At 42.4% G+C, this 18,375-nt stretch overlaps 1 protein-coding gene across 2 annotated transcripts in view; it reads left to right on the top strand.

Moving 5' to 3' along the window:
* LOC121276311 (GMP reductase 1) overlaps positions 1-18,375 on the top strand; it is a 112,646-nt gene that overhangs the window by 93,288 nt on the left and 983 nt on the right. The gene's annotated exons all lie outside the window — the stretch shown is intronic.

Genomic DNA, 18,375 nt, shown 5'->3' with positions numbered 1-18,375 from the left:
TTATTCCTTCTCTGAAGTTCTTCACGTTTGGCATCTCTCCCGTGGTAAATTTACTCTCGTGACAATGCCAGTCATGTCTAATTTTCTGGTTTCCCTGACTCCTTTCCACCTTGCCCTCTAAATTCAGCATTATTAAGCTCAATCTCATCCTGAGATGACATTTCAATAATAACTCCACAGGTGTGACAGCTGTTGGTGTACGAGGGGTAGCCCTGTAATGAAAAAGTTAGTGTGCGAGGTTGGTTGATAAGGAGCCGCCAGTTAGCTTTTTCATGCCTGCCTTAAATGTTTGAACCACCCTTTCTGCCAGTCCATTTGAGGAAGGGTCGTACGGTGAAGTTTTTACATGAGTGATACTGTCGAGGCTGATAAACCGTTGAAACTCAGCACTCGTGAATGCCGTGCTGTTGTCAGAAACAACTACTTCTGGTAGTCCATAAATGGCAAAACTTTGACACAGTTTCTCAATGGTAGCAGTTGATGTTGGTGACTTCACCTCATCTATATCCAACCATTTTGAATGGGCATCAACAATGAGCAGAAACAATGTTCCCAGGCAAAGTCCCATATAGTCAATGTGTAACCACACCCAGGGTCTACCTGGCCACTCCCAAGGGTATAATGGAGTTGTCGATGGCAACTTTTGCAGTTGGTGACATTGCACACAATTCTTCACTAAACTCTCCCAGGCCACCATAGGTAGCTGTGTGCTATGGTCTTCATTCGGGAAATCCCTGGGTGTGCGCTGTGTAGTTTATTTATAAGTGGCTCCCTTCCCTTTGGAGGAACTATCACTCATGCTGCCCACAATAAGATGCCATCCTGGATGGTTATTTCATGCCTTCTGTTGAAGTACGGTTTCATTTAGTCAGATATGGGCTCCTGTGACCAACCATGAAGCAATTGTTCTCTTACTTGAGATAGGACTGGGTCCCGACTTGTCCAATCTCTGATCTGTTGAGCACATACTGATGAGGAATCTAAGAAATTCAGCAATAAAACAAGTTCCTGTGGAACTGGGACATGTTCATCATTTTCTTGTAAAGGCAAATGACTAAGGGCATCAGCGTTTGCGATTTGATTGCCAGACATATGTACAAAAGTGTATTTGTATGCTGCCATTTGTATGCCTATCGGTATTTCTGCATCTTCTTTCTACGTGCCTTCTTTCTAGCACAGACTTTAATCTCGGCCTTCTTTTTGACTTCACCATTGGCCAGAGTTCTCTCAGATGCAAGTTCAACTTGACTGAACTCAGTAGTTGGATCTTCCAAAATTTCATTATCAGTCTGCATCTTGGAAAATTCTGTGACTTTTGCTTCCAAAGCCTCTTTGGCTTCATTTAGCTAATTCTTCAGTTCTTCCATCTCTTTGTATTTCCTGCCTTCTGGAAAATTGAGCATTGTTGTGTCTTCTCTGCCAACACATTCTTCAGTTTGTTCAGAGAGGTGCTGGATTCTTTCTGTTTCTCTTCATGCTTTCCCAGAGGTACAAACTTTGACCTGAGGGAATCTTGTAGTTTGTGAAGGTCTTTCAGCAGGTTTTGTTTTTACCTTTGAAGGTTGCACATCTCTTTTCAAACTCTGTCATCAGGCAGGGTGTCTTCAAGTTCCTTCTGCTGTTCTTTCAGGTTTTGACATAAAGCAGCTTGTGTTTCTTCAGGTTGTTGAGTCCTTTTTCAAAACAGGAACACTTCTAGCTTCCTTTTGGAATCTCAGTGGCCAATCAAGGTTGATTTCCCTTAGCCAATTTTGGCCTAGAAGGCCTCTCAATACCAACACTGGTAGTTTTGCCAATTGGCTTCCATAATGGACAGTTACTCTACTTATGCCTCTGACTTGAATGTCTTCACCCGTGTATGTTTTTAGTTTGGCAGCTGTTTTCTTCTAAATTTAATTGATGTTCACCATTATTCAGATATCTGAAGGTATGTTCCCCAATTACTGTAATGGAAGCTCCTGTGTCCACTTCCATTCAACAGGTCTGCCATTAACTTTCACTGTGAAAAATATTGGTTCTGTATTTCTAACTTGCAGATTAAACGAGTAAATGTCAGTTTGTTGTTTCAGGCTCTTCTACGTTGTAGATTTCATTGGGCTTTGTCTTTTGTTTACAAGCCTGTTTGAATCTTTCCTTGCACTGCCTCATTATATGTCCATTTCTGTGACAATAATAGCATTCAATTTTTTAAAGCTGCCAATCATTAAAAGACTGCTTGTTTCCATCTCTATTGAAATTATTCTTTGATTTCACTGCTAAGTTATTTTTCTTTATTCTTCAGCCAGCTTCTTGGCAGAGTCTTGCATTTTCACACCCTTTTCGGCTGGGATTTCCCACCCAATGTGGAGGATGGCACCATTTTGTGCAACCTGTATTGCTTTTGAATCTCTTGCTGAGCTTTGCATGGCCAGTCCTATTTCTATTCTTAAAATCCAAATTCACTTCAGACAATAATCTTTTCTGAATAGTGTCCTCATTCACACCACAAACTAAACGACCTCTGAGCATGTCGTTTAGAGACGTATAGAACTCACAATGTTCTGTTAACTGCTTCAGTTGTCTCACCCGGCTTTCACCTGGCGCGCTGTTCCTTGAATTAAACTTGAGCCTCTGTATCATTACTGGGGGTTTTTGTTGAAAATGACCCTTCCTGAGGTCATAAAAAATCGAAATCTTTTGAATCTGAGGCACTAGGTGCCATCAAACTTCAAATCAAACCATAGGTTTTATTCCCACATGTACTTAAGAAAATCGCTCGCCTCTTCTCTTCCTCCATAATCTCGTTTACTTGAAAAAAGAATGTGAGGCGTTCTATGTAATGAGACCAATCATCTGTGGCTGGATGGAAAGGATCAATTCTCCCAGATTGCGGCATTTTGAGAGTAGATATCTTCTTAATTCAAACGGAACTTTCTGCTTACAATCACTGGATGAGGTATGGTGCCGATTTCTTTTCAACTTGATTTTTTCTGTTCAATGCTGTTTTATTCCATCCTTGTCGCCAGTTCGTTGGTGAGTGGTAGACAAGTTGGTACTATTGATGGAGTTGATCTGCAGACACTTCTTGGGTGGAAACTTTAAGTTTATTTACAAAGTACTCAGCAGCAACTACACTTGTGCTTTCAACTCAAACTCTAGCTCTACACCACTGACTCTGAGGTAGCCCACGCCACTCTCCTACTAGTTACCAAAGATCATGTGATCTTCCTTAACAAGTATTATTCTTAAAGGTACATTACACACTAAGTAAAACCATAATTACACTATCCAAAGCCCCAAACAGGTAAAACAACAATTGTACTTCTTTCAATTTAATACACTGTATTCATTGCCCGCGATGAAGTCTCCTCTACTTTAGGGAGGCCAGAAGTAGACTGGGTGACTGCTTTGTGGAACAGCTCTGTTCAGTCCACAAGCATGACCTCAACTTCCAATCTCCTGTCATTTTAATTCTCCACCTAGCTCTCACTGACTTTTCTGCCCTTAACCAATGTTCCAATGAAGCTTAAGTCAAGCTGGATCTGGTAGGAGTCTTCTGGATCCTGAGGAGACTTGACAGGGTGGATTTTGAAAGGATGTGGGAGAGACTTGATCTAGGGTGGCATAGTTTAAAAATAAGGGGTCTCCCATTTAAGACAGATGAGAAGAAATTTTCTCTGAGGTTCGTGAGCCTTTGGAACTCGATTCCCCGGAGAGCGGTGGAGGCAGGGTCATTGAATATTTTTAAGGCAGAGGTAGACAGGTTCTTGACTAACAAGGGAATCAAAGGTTATTGTGGGGGTAGGTGGAACATGGAGTTGAGACCACAGTCAGATCAGCCATGAGCTTATTGAACGGTGGAGCAGGCTCGAGGGGTCGAATGGCCTATCCCTGCTCCTAATTCGTATGTTCATAACATTGAGTTAAAACATTTTAGATAAGCTCTACCCTGTTTGCTTCCTTTTTTCTCATTTCTCTTTTATCCTTTGCTTTCGGATGACATGGTCTGGCCTTTCACACTGCCTGTAGACACATCTTTTGTTCCTTGTCCAACTACCACTCCATTTCACATTTTCCCTTTTGTCATTTAATCTCTCCTGCACTCCAAGTTATTGCAGGCCTCCGCTTTCTTCTTTCCCCCTCCCCACTTTCACTTCATTAAAACTTGCTACATCTCCATCTTTTCCCAGTCATGATGAAAGATCAAATCTGAAAAATTAACTCTGTTTCTCTCAGCACAGATGTTGCCAAACCTGCAGAGTATTTCCATCATTTTCAGTTTTTATTATAATAAGATTGTTTTTGGGATTCTATAAACAGAATCAGAATCACAGAATTGCTACAACGCAGAAGAGACCATTCAGCCCATTGTGTCTGCACTGGCCCTCCGAAAGAGCAATTCACTTTGTGCCCTTCCCCTGCCTTCTCCCTGTAACTCTGCATGTTCTTTCCCTTCAGATAACAATCCAATTACCTCTCGAATGCTTCAATTGAACCTGCCTCCACTACACTCTCTGGCTGTGCATTCCAAACCCCAGCCACTCACTGCGTGAAGTTTTTCCTCATATCACTTTTGCTTCCTCTGCCAATAACTTTAAATCTGTGCCCTCTCATCTCAATCATTATATGAGGGGAAGAGTTTCTCTCCATCTATTCTGTCTAGGCCCATCATGATTTTGAACACCTTTATCAAATCTCCTATCTGTCTTTTCTCGAAGGAAAACAGTTCTAACTTCTCCAATCTATCTTCATAACTGAAGTTCCTCATCCCTGGGATCATTCTCATGAATCTTTTCTCACAAATCTACTTAATACTTATTTTGATGTTTTGGTTACATACATGTGGAAGTATTCTATCACTATGATTACAGTACATCAGCCTGTAGGTGTTACAAGACTGGCTAATGTAGGCACTGTGGGTGGCTCATTTCATAACCTTTAAAACTCAAACCTTGAATGAACCAACCACTGCAACCCGATTTCTGCTTTTCCACCATGGCACTGCCCCACATAATAGACTTGGTTCTTATTACCAAAGAAAACTGGTTATTCCAGGAAATACTCAGCAGCATCACATGTGAAGAAACAACCATGTTAGTTGATATTTCAGGTCTAGGACCCTCTCAGTACCTGAGATGTGGACCGACTGGCTTCTGTTCTCCACAAACACTGCCTGACATGCTAAGTATTTCCATCATTGTTTTTGCTTTTGAGATTCCCTACTCTGCAGTATTTTGCCTTTTGCTGATTCCAGCTTTTTTAACATTTTTTTTCAGAACATTCTGTACACATGAAGGTTAGCAAAGGTGGTTGGGAATTTAATAATTTCCTGTTTCAGGTAGCTCAAGAAAGCTTCCTAGACTGAACCTTAGACACGGCAGCACACCCACCATAATGACATTTTTAGCATATGTGCTATTTGACGCTAAATTACTGACATTATTCTACCACTGGCAACCAGATTGAAGCTGAGAACATTCATTGCATGTAGGCTCTTAAGAGGACACCTGCATCTTACCAGCCTCAGCTGGTTGTGAACACAGCTTCGACAAATGATTATTTATCCTACTGCAAGCTGGCAGACTAGATCTGTTGGCACAAATAGAGCTAAATAGGTTTAATCCAATCACCATTGCAGAGAAAGGGTTGAAAGGTGACCAAGGTTGGCAAATAAATATTTTCACATCTGTCTTCACATTAGAAGACACAAATTACATACCAGACAGTAACCAATGATGCTAATAAGAGTGAGAAATAAAAAATAATTAATATCAGCAGGTAAAAAAATGTTAGACAAATTTAAGGGACTGACAAATCCCCATGATCCTGATGGCCACATCCTGGAGTTCCAAAAGGGGTAGCTGAAGAGATTATGGTTATGGTTTTCCAAAATGCCCAAGAACAGTCCAAACAGATTGGAAGTTGGCAAATGTGACACGGCTATTCAAGAAAGGAGGAAAAGAGAAATCAGAGAACCCCAGGACATTTAGCCTGACATCAGTCATTGGGAAAATATTGGCATTTATTATTAAAAATGCCATTAGAAAATCATAGTATGGTCAGACAGAGTTGACGTGGTTTTTATGAAAGGGAAATCATGTTTGACAAACAGAGTTTTTTGAGGATGGAGCTAATCGGGTAGATAAAGGGGAGTGAGTGGATGTAGTATACTTAAGGTTTCCAAAAAACATTCAATACAGTGCCACACAAGGTTAATATGCAATATATGGGCTCATGCATTTGGGGGTTAATATATCAGCATGGATAGATGGTTGGTTAATGATCAGGAAGCAGAGAGTAAGGATAAATGGGACATTTTCAAGTTGGCGGGTTGTAACAAATGCAGTACCTCAAGGGTCTCAGATATTTACGATCTCAAATATTTACAATTTTATGTTAATGACTTATACAACTTATACAAATGTATCCAAGCTTGCTGATGATAAAGAGCTAGGTGGAAAGGTAAACAGTGAATGGGACACAGAGGCAGCAAAGAGATATAGACAGATTAATTCAGTGGGAAACAAGGTGGCAGTTGGAGTGGGGAGGTGTAAGGTAAGGAACAGAATGTTAGCTTGCAGATACAGGAAGGCAATGGCTTGTTGGCCTTTATTTCAAGGGGATTACAAGAATAGTGGAGTCTTACTACAAGTGTACAGGGCTTTGGTGAGAGCATACCTGAAGTGCAGTTTTCTTCACCATATCTAAGGAAGGATATACTTGCCGTGGAGGCAGTACAGAGAAGACTCACCAGATTGATTCCTGGCATGAAAGGGTTGTCCTGGGATGAGAAGTTGAGTAAATTGGGCCTATACTCTCTAAAATGTTGAAGAATGAGAGGTGATGTAATTGAAACATGCAAGATTCTGAAGGGGTTTGACAAGGTAGACACTGAGATATTGTTTCACTTAGCTGGGGAATCTAGAACACGGGCACAGCCTCAGGATAAGGGGTCAATCATTTAGGGCTGAAATAAGGAGAAATTCCTTCACTCGGAGTTGTGAATCTTTTTTTAAGTCATTGACGGATGTGCCCATCCCCAATTTCCCTAGAGAGGGCGGTGGTGAGCTGTTTTCCTGAACCACTAGAGTCCATGTGGTGTAGGTACACCCACAGTGCTGTTAGGGAGGGAGTTCCAGGATTTTGATCCAGCGACAGTGAAGGAACGGCAATATATTTCAAGTCAGGATGGTGAGTGACTTGGAGAGGAACTTCCAGGTGGTGGTGTTCCCATCTATCTGCTACCCTTGATCTTCTAGATGGTAGCGGCCGTGGATTTGGAAGGTGCTGCGTAAGGAGCCTTGGTGCGGTTCTGCAGTGCATCTTGTAGATGGTACACACTGCTGCCACTGTTCATTGGTGGTGGAGGGAGTTTGTGGATGGGGTGCGAATCAAGTGGGCTGCTTTGTCCTGGTTGGTGTCAAGCTTCTTGAATCTCGTTGGATCTGCACTCATACAGGCAAGTGGAGAGTATTCCATCACACTCCTGACTTTTGCCTATTAGATGGTGGACAGGCTTTGGGGAGTCAGGAGGTGAATTACTCGCCACAGAATTCCTAGCCTCTGACCTGCTGTTGTAGCCACAGTGCTTATATGGCTTAGTCCAGTTCAGTTTCTGTTCAATGGTAACCCCCAAGATGTTGATAGTGGGGGATTCAGTGATGGTAATGCCATTGAATGTCAAGGGGCGATCGTTAAATTCTCTCTTGTTGGAGATGACACTTGTGTGGTGCGAATGTTACTTGCCCCTTGTCAGCCCAAGCCTGGATATTGTCCAGGTCTTGCTGCATTTGGACATGGACTGCTTCAGTATCTGAGGAGTCATGAATGGTTCTGAATATTGTGCATTCATCAGCGAACATCCCCACTTCTGACCTTATGATGGAAGGAAGGTCATTGATGATGCAACTGAAAATGGCTGGGCCTAGGACACTACCCTGAGGAACTCCTGCAGTGATGTCCTAGAATTGAGATGATTGACCTCCAACAACCACAACCATCTTACTTTGTGCTAGTTATGATTTCAGCCAGCGGAGAATTTTCTCCCTAATTCCCAGTTTGCTAGGGCTCCTTGATGGCACGCTTGGTCAAAAGCTGCTTTCATGTCAAGGGCAGTCACTTTCCCCAGGAGTTCAGCTCTCTTGTCCATGTTTTAACCAAGGCTGTAATGACATCAGAAGCTGAGTGACCCTAGCAGAACCCAAACTGTGCATCAGTGAGTTGGTTATTGCTAAGCAAGTGCTGCTTGATAGCACTGTTATGACCCTTTCCATTACTTTACTGATGATCAAGAGTAAACTGATGGGCGGTAATTGCCCGGGTTGGATTTGTCCTGCTTTTTGTGTATGTAGCTGGGCAATTTTCCATATTGCCGAGTAGATGCCAGTGCTGTAGCTGTACTGGAACAGCTTGGCTAGGGGCACGCCAAATTCTGGAGCACAAGTCTTCAGTACTATTGCCGGAATATTGTCAGGGCCAGTAGCCTTTGCAGTATCCAGTGCCTTTAGCTGTTTCTTGAAATCACGTGGAGTGAATCGAATTGGCTGAAGGCTGGCATCTGTGATGCTGGGCACCTCCGGAGGAGGCTGAGATGGATCAGCCACTCGGCACTTCTGGTTGAAGATTGTTGCGAATACTTCAACCTTAGCTTTTGCACTGATGTGCTAGGTTCCTCCATCATTGAGGATGGGGATATTTGTGGAGCCTGCTGCTTCAGTGAGTTGTTTAATTGTCCACCACCATGCACGACTGGATGTGGCAGGACTGCAGAGCTTAGATCTGATCCATTGGTTATGGGATTGCTTAGTTCTATCACTTGCTGCTTATGCTGTTTGGCACTCAAGTAGTCCTGCGTTATAGCTTCATCAGGTTGACACCTCATTTTCAGGTTTGCCTGGTGCTGCTCCTGGCATGCCCTCCTGCACTCTTCATTGAACCAGGGTTGACCCCCTGACTTGGGGGTAACAGTAGAGTGGGGGTATGCCGGGCCATGAGGTTACAGATTGTGTTCGAGTACAATTCTGCTGCTGCTGATGGCCCACAGCGCCTCATGGATGCCCAATCTTGAGTTGTTAAATCTGTTCGAAATCTATCCCTTTTAGCATGGTGGTGTTTCCACACAGCACGATGGAGGGTATCCTCAATGTGAAGATGGGACTTGTCTCCACAAAGTCCTTGAGGTGATCACTCCTACCAATACTGTCATGGACAGATGCATCTGCAATAGGTAGGTTGGTGCTGTTGAAAGAAAGTATGTTTTTTCCTCTTGTTGGTTCCCTCACCATCGACCGTAGACCCAGTCTAGCAGCTATGCCCTTTAAGACTCGGCCAGCTCAGTCCGTAGTAGTGCTATCGAGCCACTCTTCATGGTAGACATTGAAGTTCCCCCAACCAGAGTACATTCTGCACCCTTGCCACCTTCAGTGCTTCCTCCAAGTGGTGTTCAACATTGAGCAGCACTGATTCATCAGCTGAGGTGGGTGGCAGTACGTGGTAATCAACAGGAGGTTTCCTTGCCCATGTTTGAGTTGATGCCATGAGACTTCATGGGGGCCAGAGTCAATTTTGAGGATTCCCCCTCCCTACTGTACACTACTGTGCCACCACCTCTGCTGGGTCTGTCCTGCCAGTGGGACAGGGCATACTCAGGGCTGTGATGGTGGTGTCTGAGACATGATTCTGTGAGGTATGATTCCGTGAGTGTGACTATGTCAAGCTGTCGCTTGACTAGTCTGTGGGACAGCTCTCCCAATTTTGGCACAAGCCCCCAGATGTTAATAAGGAGGATTTTGCAGGGTTGATAGGGCTGGGTTTACCGTTGTCATTCCTGGTGCCTAACACTGCCAGATTTTACATTTGGGATTATGCTAATTGTTTTGGGCGGAAACTGGAAGCGTAACTTCAAATAGGAAAGATGGCAAAATTCAAAGTGTATTTAGGGTTCAATTTCTCGATTGTACCCAAAGTAGAAACGAGACCCCTTTATGTTCCTCACTCCTGAAATGTTTCTGAACCTTTACCAACTTTCTTGCACCCCTTCTGCTGTTTCTCTGCAGCCCCTCTGGACTATTCTTGAATTTTTGAGGGTACTGTCACGACTCACTGGGGATAGTGCGCTGTACTAAGAAGCTCCACTGCTCCCCGAGCCGGGACAAATGTGAAAAGTTCGACCAAACCACCAGATTTCCCCAATTCTACCCAACTGTTTACTTTAGGTTAACAGAATACAAACACCAAGTTTGTAAACTTAATAAGTAAATAACTGTTTATTGAACAAATTGTCTTTAACTAGTGGCAAAGGAAAGAAATATGAACTGGTTACTTCTAACATTATAACTTAAACTCTGCCCCCTTCTTAAATCCCTATACACACACATACAAGACATGGATTTTAATGGTGGGATAAAACAGTTCAATAGAACAAATTCTGGAGTACAGGATTCGATGGGTTGATTTTGATCGATTTCTTCCAAATTCCTTTCAGTTCTTGTTGATGACATGAGGTGGTCTTCCACCACTCTTAGTATTTAGTTCACTGGTTGAGCATTTGCCTTTCAATGTCTCTAACAGTGATTTTCCCCTTTGGCTCTTGACAGGGGTTTCCAGAGAGAGAGCAGGTTATAGAGATATGAAGAGAAAAGCCAGCTAGCTATTATTGTGGAATTACTGAAATCTTCCACACACAGGAGAAAGAGGTATTAGATCTTATTCCTTTCAGACTAGGAGCTATTCAGCTGCACTGTCCTCACACAAAACCTGGTCACCTGGTCAGGAGCCAATTAAAGCGTTGTTGCCAGGCAGCTCCCTTGGTCCGGGACTTCTTTCTGGCACTATCCTGTCTTTCCTGGCACACTCTGTTCCAGGACTGCAACATTGTATATGTCTCTCATTCTGTTCCAGTGGACATGTCTTTCAAACTGCAGTCATTATAATTTTAATTCACAGTCCAAAAGAAGATAAAAAGATGGATTCTTTACAATAGTCCAACAGAAATAAAAATATATGTTCCTTACAGAACCACCTAACAGCCTGCCAGATCATTCCCCAATAAAAGGTCAACCCCTTGCATGGGTAAGCTTGAGATTACACCCACTGTTACTAGCCCCATAACAAATTCACTTTTCAAGTGAGTTTTTACTAACGATACCTGAATACATTCTCCAGTGAGTCCTTTGACTAGCACGCTGGAATTTGTTCTGCTTCTCCATGGGAAATCTTCAATTTTCCTTTCTAACAGTGTCTGTAAGCATCCAGCATCTCAGAGAATTCCAATCTCTTTTTCTGATTGCTTGGAAACTCTATGGACCATCCTCCCTTTGAATACAAAATCCTGATCGGTCTCTGCACCCTCTGTTGTATTTGCACTGAGACTTACAATTTTCCTGACTCTGGACATGGGCTATGCTGTAATGTTCCCTGCAATTCCCTGGACATGCCAGCAGTTCTCCTTGACATATTCAACGTGCTACAGTGAGAGGAGACCTGCCATGGCCCTGCTGATTTGTTTTCCAGATCCTTTTAGATGTGGGAGAGTAGCCTCCTCTACTCGCCATTTCCTAGGGATCTGCTTCTATCCCTCTATCCCCCTTTTATATCCCTGATCCAGGCTTGCTGTGGTTCAGTGGTTTATGAATCAGTTCAAAGTTCTCAGTCATAACTGCAGTTGCCCTTGCTGAAGTAGCCTTCTGTTCCTCAAGGTGCATTTTTATATAATAGGGGAGGCAAGTTTTGAACTCCTCTAAAAGTACCGGTTCCCTTTTCCCTTCGTAGGCATCCTCTATTTTTAAAGCACAGACTCACTGGTCGAATGCGATCTGTTTTTTCTTTCAAATTCAAAATAAGTCTGTTTTGGTTTCTCACAGGAATTCCAGATTTGTTGTTGCAAGGCCTCTGGGACCAACTCATGAGCACTGAGAATTGCGTCTTTGGTCTGTTTGTAATTAACCATGACTTCAGGGGACGGCCTGGGATAGATTTCCTGGGTCTTTCCTGATACCTATACCATGAGTGCCCCCAATTCTCGTGACCTATGTAGCTGATTGGATACCCTCTCAAAAGTACGAAAAAGGGATTCTGCTTTCTCTTCAAATTTGGGGATAAATTTAGAGAATTTTAGGGCCTCAGTACCTGTTTCTGGGTTACGGGGGTTTGGACTGTTATAAGGCAGAGTGACATTTTCTCGAGCAGCCTCAAGATATCTTAAGTCTCCCGCTTTCTGTGCCTGCAATTCCTAATGTTTGGAGCTGGAAAACCCTTTCTTTCTCTCCAGCTTCCCTCTATTTATTTTATTTTTCTCTTTCCTGAAACTCTAGCTCTATTTTCCGCTTTTCTAGCTGTACTTTGGAACCGGACCAAGTTACTTTAACCAATCAGCTTCTTCTATGTGTTCCGACTCTGGGGACTGAGTCCCAAAGACTCAGCCAGCATCTTGAGAAACACATATCTCTTATTTTATTGGGTATTTTTAAGTCCTATCTGTTTAACTATGGCTTTTAGCTATTTTATGTTTAAGGATGCTCATGTTTAGCCTCCTGTTCTTCAAACATCTATGCATCAAAACTAACCATCTTATCTTTAATTGTTAGTTTCAGAAAGCTCGCTGCTGCAGGTTCTTATTTGATTTCAGCAATTTGGCTCTACCTTATTTTTCCCCTTCTACTTCCAATTTCTTTAAAGTTCAAATTTGGCTGTTTTGCAAATGGGTTAAATTCCAGACCCGAGCCTGCAATTGTCAAGGATGCTTTAAAAGGTATTTCGCCAAAATCATACAAATATGCATACAAATTAGGGGAAGTAGGCCATTCGGCCTCATCAGCCTGCTCTGCCATTTGATAAGATCATGGCTGATCTGATTGTGGCCTCAACTCCGCACTCTGCCTACCCCCAATACCTTTTCACTCCCCTTTTAGTCAAGAACCTATCTACCTCTGCCTTAAAAGCATTCAATGATCCTGCCTCCACTGCTTTCTGGGGAACAGGGTTCCACAGACTCATGACCCTCAGAGAGAAAATTTCTCCTCATCTCCATGAGACCCCTTATTTTTAAACTGTGTTCCCTAGTTCGAGTCTCTCCCACAAAGGGAAACACCCTTTCAGCCTGTCACCCTGTCAAATCCCCCAAGGATCTTATATGCTTCAATGAACTCACCTCTCATTCTTCTAAACTCCAGTGGATACAAGTCCATTTAGTCCAAAGTTTCCTCATAATGCACCCAGTTCCCCCCAAACCCAATCCCAGGAATGAGCCACGTGAACCTTCTCTGGACTGCTTCTCATGCAATGATGTCCTTTCTTAAATAAGGAGACCAAAACTGTACATAGTACTCTAGATATGGTTGCACCAATGCTCTGTACAACTGTAGCAAACATCCCTACTTATATATCCCATTCTCCTTGCAATAAATTACAACATTCCATTTGCCTTCCTAATCATTTGCTGTACCCGTAAATTAACTTCTTGTGATTCATATACCAGGACACCCAGACCCCTCTGTACCTCAAGAGTTCTGCAGTCTCTCTCTATTTAAATAATATGCTGCTTTTCTATTCTTCCTGCCAAAGTGGACAAGTTCACATTTTCTCACATTATACTCCATCTGCCAAATGTTTGCCCAATCACTTAAGCTACCTATATCCTTTTACAGACTCCTTTATGTTTTCTTCACAAGTTACCTTCCTACCTATGTTTGTGTCATCAGTCCCATCATCCAAGTCATTGATGTAAATTGTAAACAGTTGAGGCCCCAGCACTGGTCCTTGTGGCACTCCACTTGTTACATTCTGCCAATCCAAAAATTACCCATTTGTGCCCACTCTATTTCCTTTTAGCTAACCAATCCTCTATGTTAATACGTTACCCCATACAACGAGCTCTGATTTTGTATGGTAATCTTTGATGTGGCACTTTGTCACATGACTTCTGAAAATCTAAGTACACCACATTCACAGATTATGCCTTTATCCACATTGTTTGTTACTTCCTCAAAGAACTCCAATAAATTAGTCAAACATGATTTCCCTTCACAAAACCTGACTCTGCCTGATTGCATTGAGATTTTCTAAGTGCCCTGCTATAACCTCCTGAGTAATAGATTCCAGTATTTTCCCTATAACAGATGTTAAGCTAACTCGCCTGTAGTTTCCTCCTTTGTCACCCTCCGTTCTTGAATAGAGGAGTTATGTTCACTGTTTCCTAGTGCAATGGGACTTTGCCGGAATCTAGGGGATTTTAGAAAATTGCCACCAATGCAAGGACTATCTCAGCAGGCACTCCTTGAAAGACCCTAAGATGAGGACCATCAGGACCTGAGGACTTGTCAGCTTTTAGTTCTAATAATTTTCTCGATACCCTTTCCTTGGTGATTAGAATTGTTTTAAGTTCCTCCCTCCCTTTCATCTCTCGACTCACAGTTGTTTCTGGGATGTTATTTGTATCATCTACAGTGAAGACTGATGAAAAATATATGTTTAATTCATCTGCCATTTCCTTATTTTCCCCATTCTCTCCCCAGAGAACCACAGTCACTTTACTTATTCTTTTCCTTTTTAAATACTTGTAGAAACTCTTGGTATGTTTTTATATTTCTAACTAACTTTCTCTTGTATTTTAACTTCTCCCTCTTTTTTTGTTATTCTTTGTTTAATATTCTGTCCAATATGACCTGCTGCTAATCTTCATTGAATTGTACATTTTTTCATTCAATTTGATTGTACATTTTTTCATTCAATTTGATTATATCTTTAACTTTTTAGTTAGCCAAGGATGGTGTATCCTACCTGAAGAGATTTTCTTTCTCATTGGAATGTACCTTTGCTGAGTGTTATTAAATATCTCCTTAAATGTTTGCCAATGTATCTCTACTGATCTATCCCTTAACCTAATTTCCCAGTTCACTTTAATTAGCTCTTATTTAAGTTTAAAACATTGGTTTTAGACCCATTGTTCTCTCCCTCAAATTAAATGTGAAATTCAATTATGTTAGGGCCACTGCTGCCTAGGGGCGCCTTTACAGTGAGGTGATTAATTGATCCTGTCTCATTGCACATTACCAGATCTAGATTAGCCTGCTTTCTGGTTGGCTGTAGAACATGCTGCTCTATAAAACTGTCCTGAAAACACTATGAACTCATCTTCCATGCTACCTTTGCCAATCTGATTTTCTCAATGTATATGCCGATAAAAATCACCCATGAATATTGCCGTACCTTTCTCACAAGCACCTGTTATTTCATGCTATATACCTTGTCCCACTGTGTGGTTACTGTTAAGGGGCTTATAAACTACTCCCACAAGTGACTTCCTACCTTTACTGTTTATCTTTATGCAAATTGATTCTACATCTTGATAATTAGAACTAAGGTCATCTCTCTCATTGTCCATGAACAATGCATTTGCATGTGTGTTGTGTATTTTCTTACCCAGGGAGTGAGAAATTCAATTTAAAATAGCCCAGCAGTGAAGCCTTTTTACTTTAAAAAAAGAGGAAAGCTTAGATGATTTTACACTATTGCTCTGGGATTACTTAAGAAAAGATAAAGATACTAACACATACACAATGTTCAGTCACAAATGAAGATAAAACAATACTTATAAACATAAATCAAGATTAGTTCATACTGAGTGATATGTTTTGAAGTCGAGGTGTTAGATTGTCTGAAGTGAAGGTCTTGAGGTTGTAGAATCATCTCTGGAGCTGCAGTGGCTTCCACTGTCGAATTGCTGGAGATTGCTTTCACGGGGAAGGAGAGATATTACTCAAGTTTCCAATCCTGAATGCTTTCCAGTGACCCATGCTGGAAAAGTTTGTCTGTGCGTGTGGTTTACTGGGAGGAGAGAATGTTCCTTTCTTCTGCTGCTGCAGGCATGACACTTTCAAACTGCCTAGTTCATTACAGCAGAAATGGTGGCAGTTTTTAGACACCTTCTTCTGTCTCTCCCTGGGTTGAACCTTCTGCAAGGTGGTTCTCTGTGGATATGCCACTGCTGCCCTTTTCAGTGCTTTTTACAGGTAAGCTAAGAAGACCACAGTTATCATGTGACCTGTACAGAATGCCACGTCATTTCCCAAATTAAGACATGAACACTTCAAACAACTTCTCCCACCTGCGGTTCTTAGCTTTTGTCCTGGTCAAGGCACAATTTACATTCTTACAGTGAGGCGTCAATAAGACTGTGTTATTTACTGCACGAGACTACAGTAAACTATAATTAAATTTAAGGTCTTTTGTTCTCTCGGAAGAGACCCTGTTTGAAATCCACAATTGTGTCCGGTAGCTTGGAGCCATTTTTGAAACAGTCTTTAAACTCAGTCCAATGTTTTTTTAAAAATGTAAACTTTTAAAAAGTTTTCTAAAAATTTGTAATATCATGACTGCACACTGTAACAACACTAACGCTGTGAACTGATAGAGCTACCTGTAAACAATACTCGTAAACAAAAGGACATTCAGTTTCCTTCACCCCTTCTGATTATGCTGATATTTTGCTGGTGTGGTAAAAGTACCAATCCCAGCTGGATATTTTTAATGCATTTCTTCAGGTTGTTGAACCATAAAAGGATCGGAGCAGAGAGCAATCCTGTCCTTATCTAATAACCACACACACGTACAAACTTTTCCAGCATGGGTCACTGGATAACATTCAGGAGTGGAAACTCGAGCTAATATCTCTCCTTCCCCGTTGAGAGGCTCTGAAGCCAACTGTAGCAACCCAAATGCAATTCCAGGTGAGATGAGCTGACTCATTCATGGTTGGAAATCATATCCAGGACCTTCTGGTCTTTATAGGAGTGCTTTATCCACTGGGCCCCTTTCATAATAATGAACATGATGAACTTGGATACAGTTGTGTGATGAGTATCCAAATCATCTGGAAGCTTGAAAGAAAACTGGAAAATTTTGGAAATGCTCAGCAGATCAGGCAGTATCTGGTGAGGAAGAAACTTGAGTTACTGGGCAGAATTTAATCCAGCGCATTGTGGCGGGCAATATATTGGCTGGGCCCACTAAATTGCGTGGGAGGCCGCTCATCAGTCTGCCACTGGTGGGAAAACCTCCTTCAATTAAATTGGAGACCAAAAAAGAGCCAGTGCATACAACTCGACTGCTCATGGTGGGATGTCAATCAGGCTCATTGATGAGCCACATGACACCAGTTATCCTGGAGCCCAGTGGAATTTAGTGGTGGCAAACAGATTAAGTGGGAGGTGCATCACTCTCCTGTGCCTTCGGGGGTGGGGTGGGGGGGGGGGGGGGGGGGGGCACCCAGCAAAGCCTGTTCACAGGCACTCAGTGCCCGATCGAGGGACCTAGCATTGGGAAGGGGTGGGGGGAGAAGGGGGCTGCTGAACCGCCACCCCCTCTCCCACACCTGCGACCCTTCCCCATGATCCCCATCCCACCCCACTCACCTATGCCCAGAGGTCCAGCGACGATCCGTGTTGTGGTCCTTGGAGCATTACCAGCAGCAGCCACTGTTTCCGATGGCACTGATGGCAATGGAGAACCGCTGGCCGCTGATTGTTGGGGGTAGGATTTCCACCCTTGGGCTCCTAAATCCTGTGGAAGGCCTGATACTGGCCAGGCACTTATTTGGTTATCGCCATCACCCACATTAAATCCAATATTTCAGGTCAATGAACCTTCATCAGAACTGGAAAAAGTTAGAGATGTAACAAGTTTTAAGCAAGTACAGATGCAGGGAAAGGAGCATTAGGAAGAAAAGTCTGTGGCTGCAGAGATTAAATGACTAAAGGGATGGTGGTGTAAGGCAAAATGCGATGGTATTAGGATAAGTAAAGAAACAAAAGATGGGTCTAGAGAAAATAGCTGAATCACCAACAGCTGCCATCCAAAAAAAGGGGCTGAGATTATCTGAAATTGTTGAGTATGGAAGGATGTAAAATGCATAATTAAAAGATGAGTTGCTATTCCTTGAGCTTACATTGAGCTTTACTGAAACAATGTAGGCCAAGGATTGAGAGATCAGAGCGGGAGCCGAGCAAAGAATTAAAATGACAGACAACCAGAAGCTTGGGGGTCAAGATAGTGAACGATTGGAGGTATTCCGAAGAGGTCACCATTCTGCGTTTGTCTCCCCAATGCAGCAATCACATTGAAAACAATGAATACAGTATATTAAATTAAAAGAAGCTCTCCTCGAAATTGCTCGATTGCATCTGCAGTGAGGGAAGAGCTTCGCTTCCTTAGACTGATCTCAGATTTTTCTCTTCCATTCTGATGCCTTCCCCAGAAGTTAGCATTATTAGCAGATGAAGAGGGCGGTGCAGGCAGTTATACTGCCCAGTAGATGTGGCAAGGATTTACAGGTTGGATCATCTTTTCTCTTCCTTCCTTTCACGTGTAGGCTCTTACCTAACAATGTGGATTACCTCTTAA

This window comes from Carcharodon carcharias, chromosome 3 (assembly GCF_017639515.1).
Source record: "Carcharodon carcharias isolate sCarCar2 chromosome 3, sCarCar2.pri, whole genome shotgun sequence".
NCBI lineage: Eukaryota > Metazoa > Chordata > Chondrichthyes > Lamniformes > Lamnidae > Carcharodon > Carcharodon carcharias.
The sequence above is the reverse complement of the archived record's forward strand: the minus strand, read 5'-3'. Positions and strand labels throughout refer to the sequence as shown.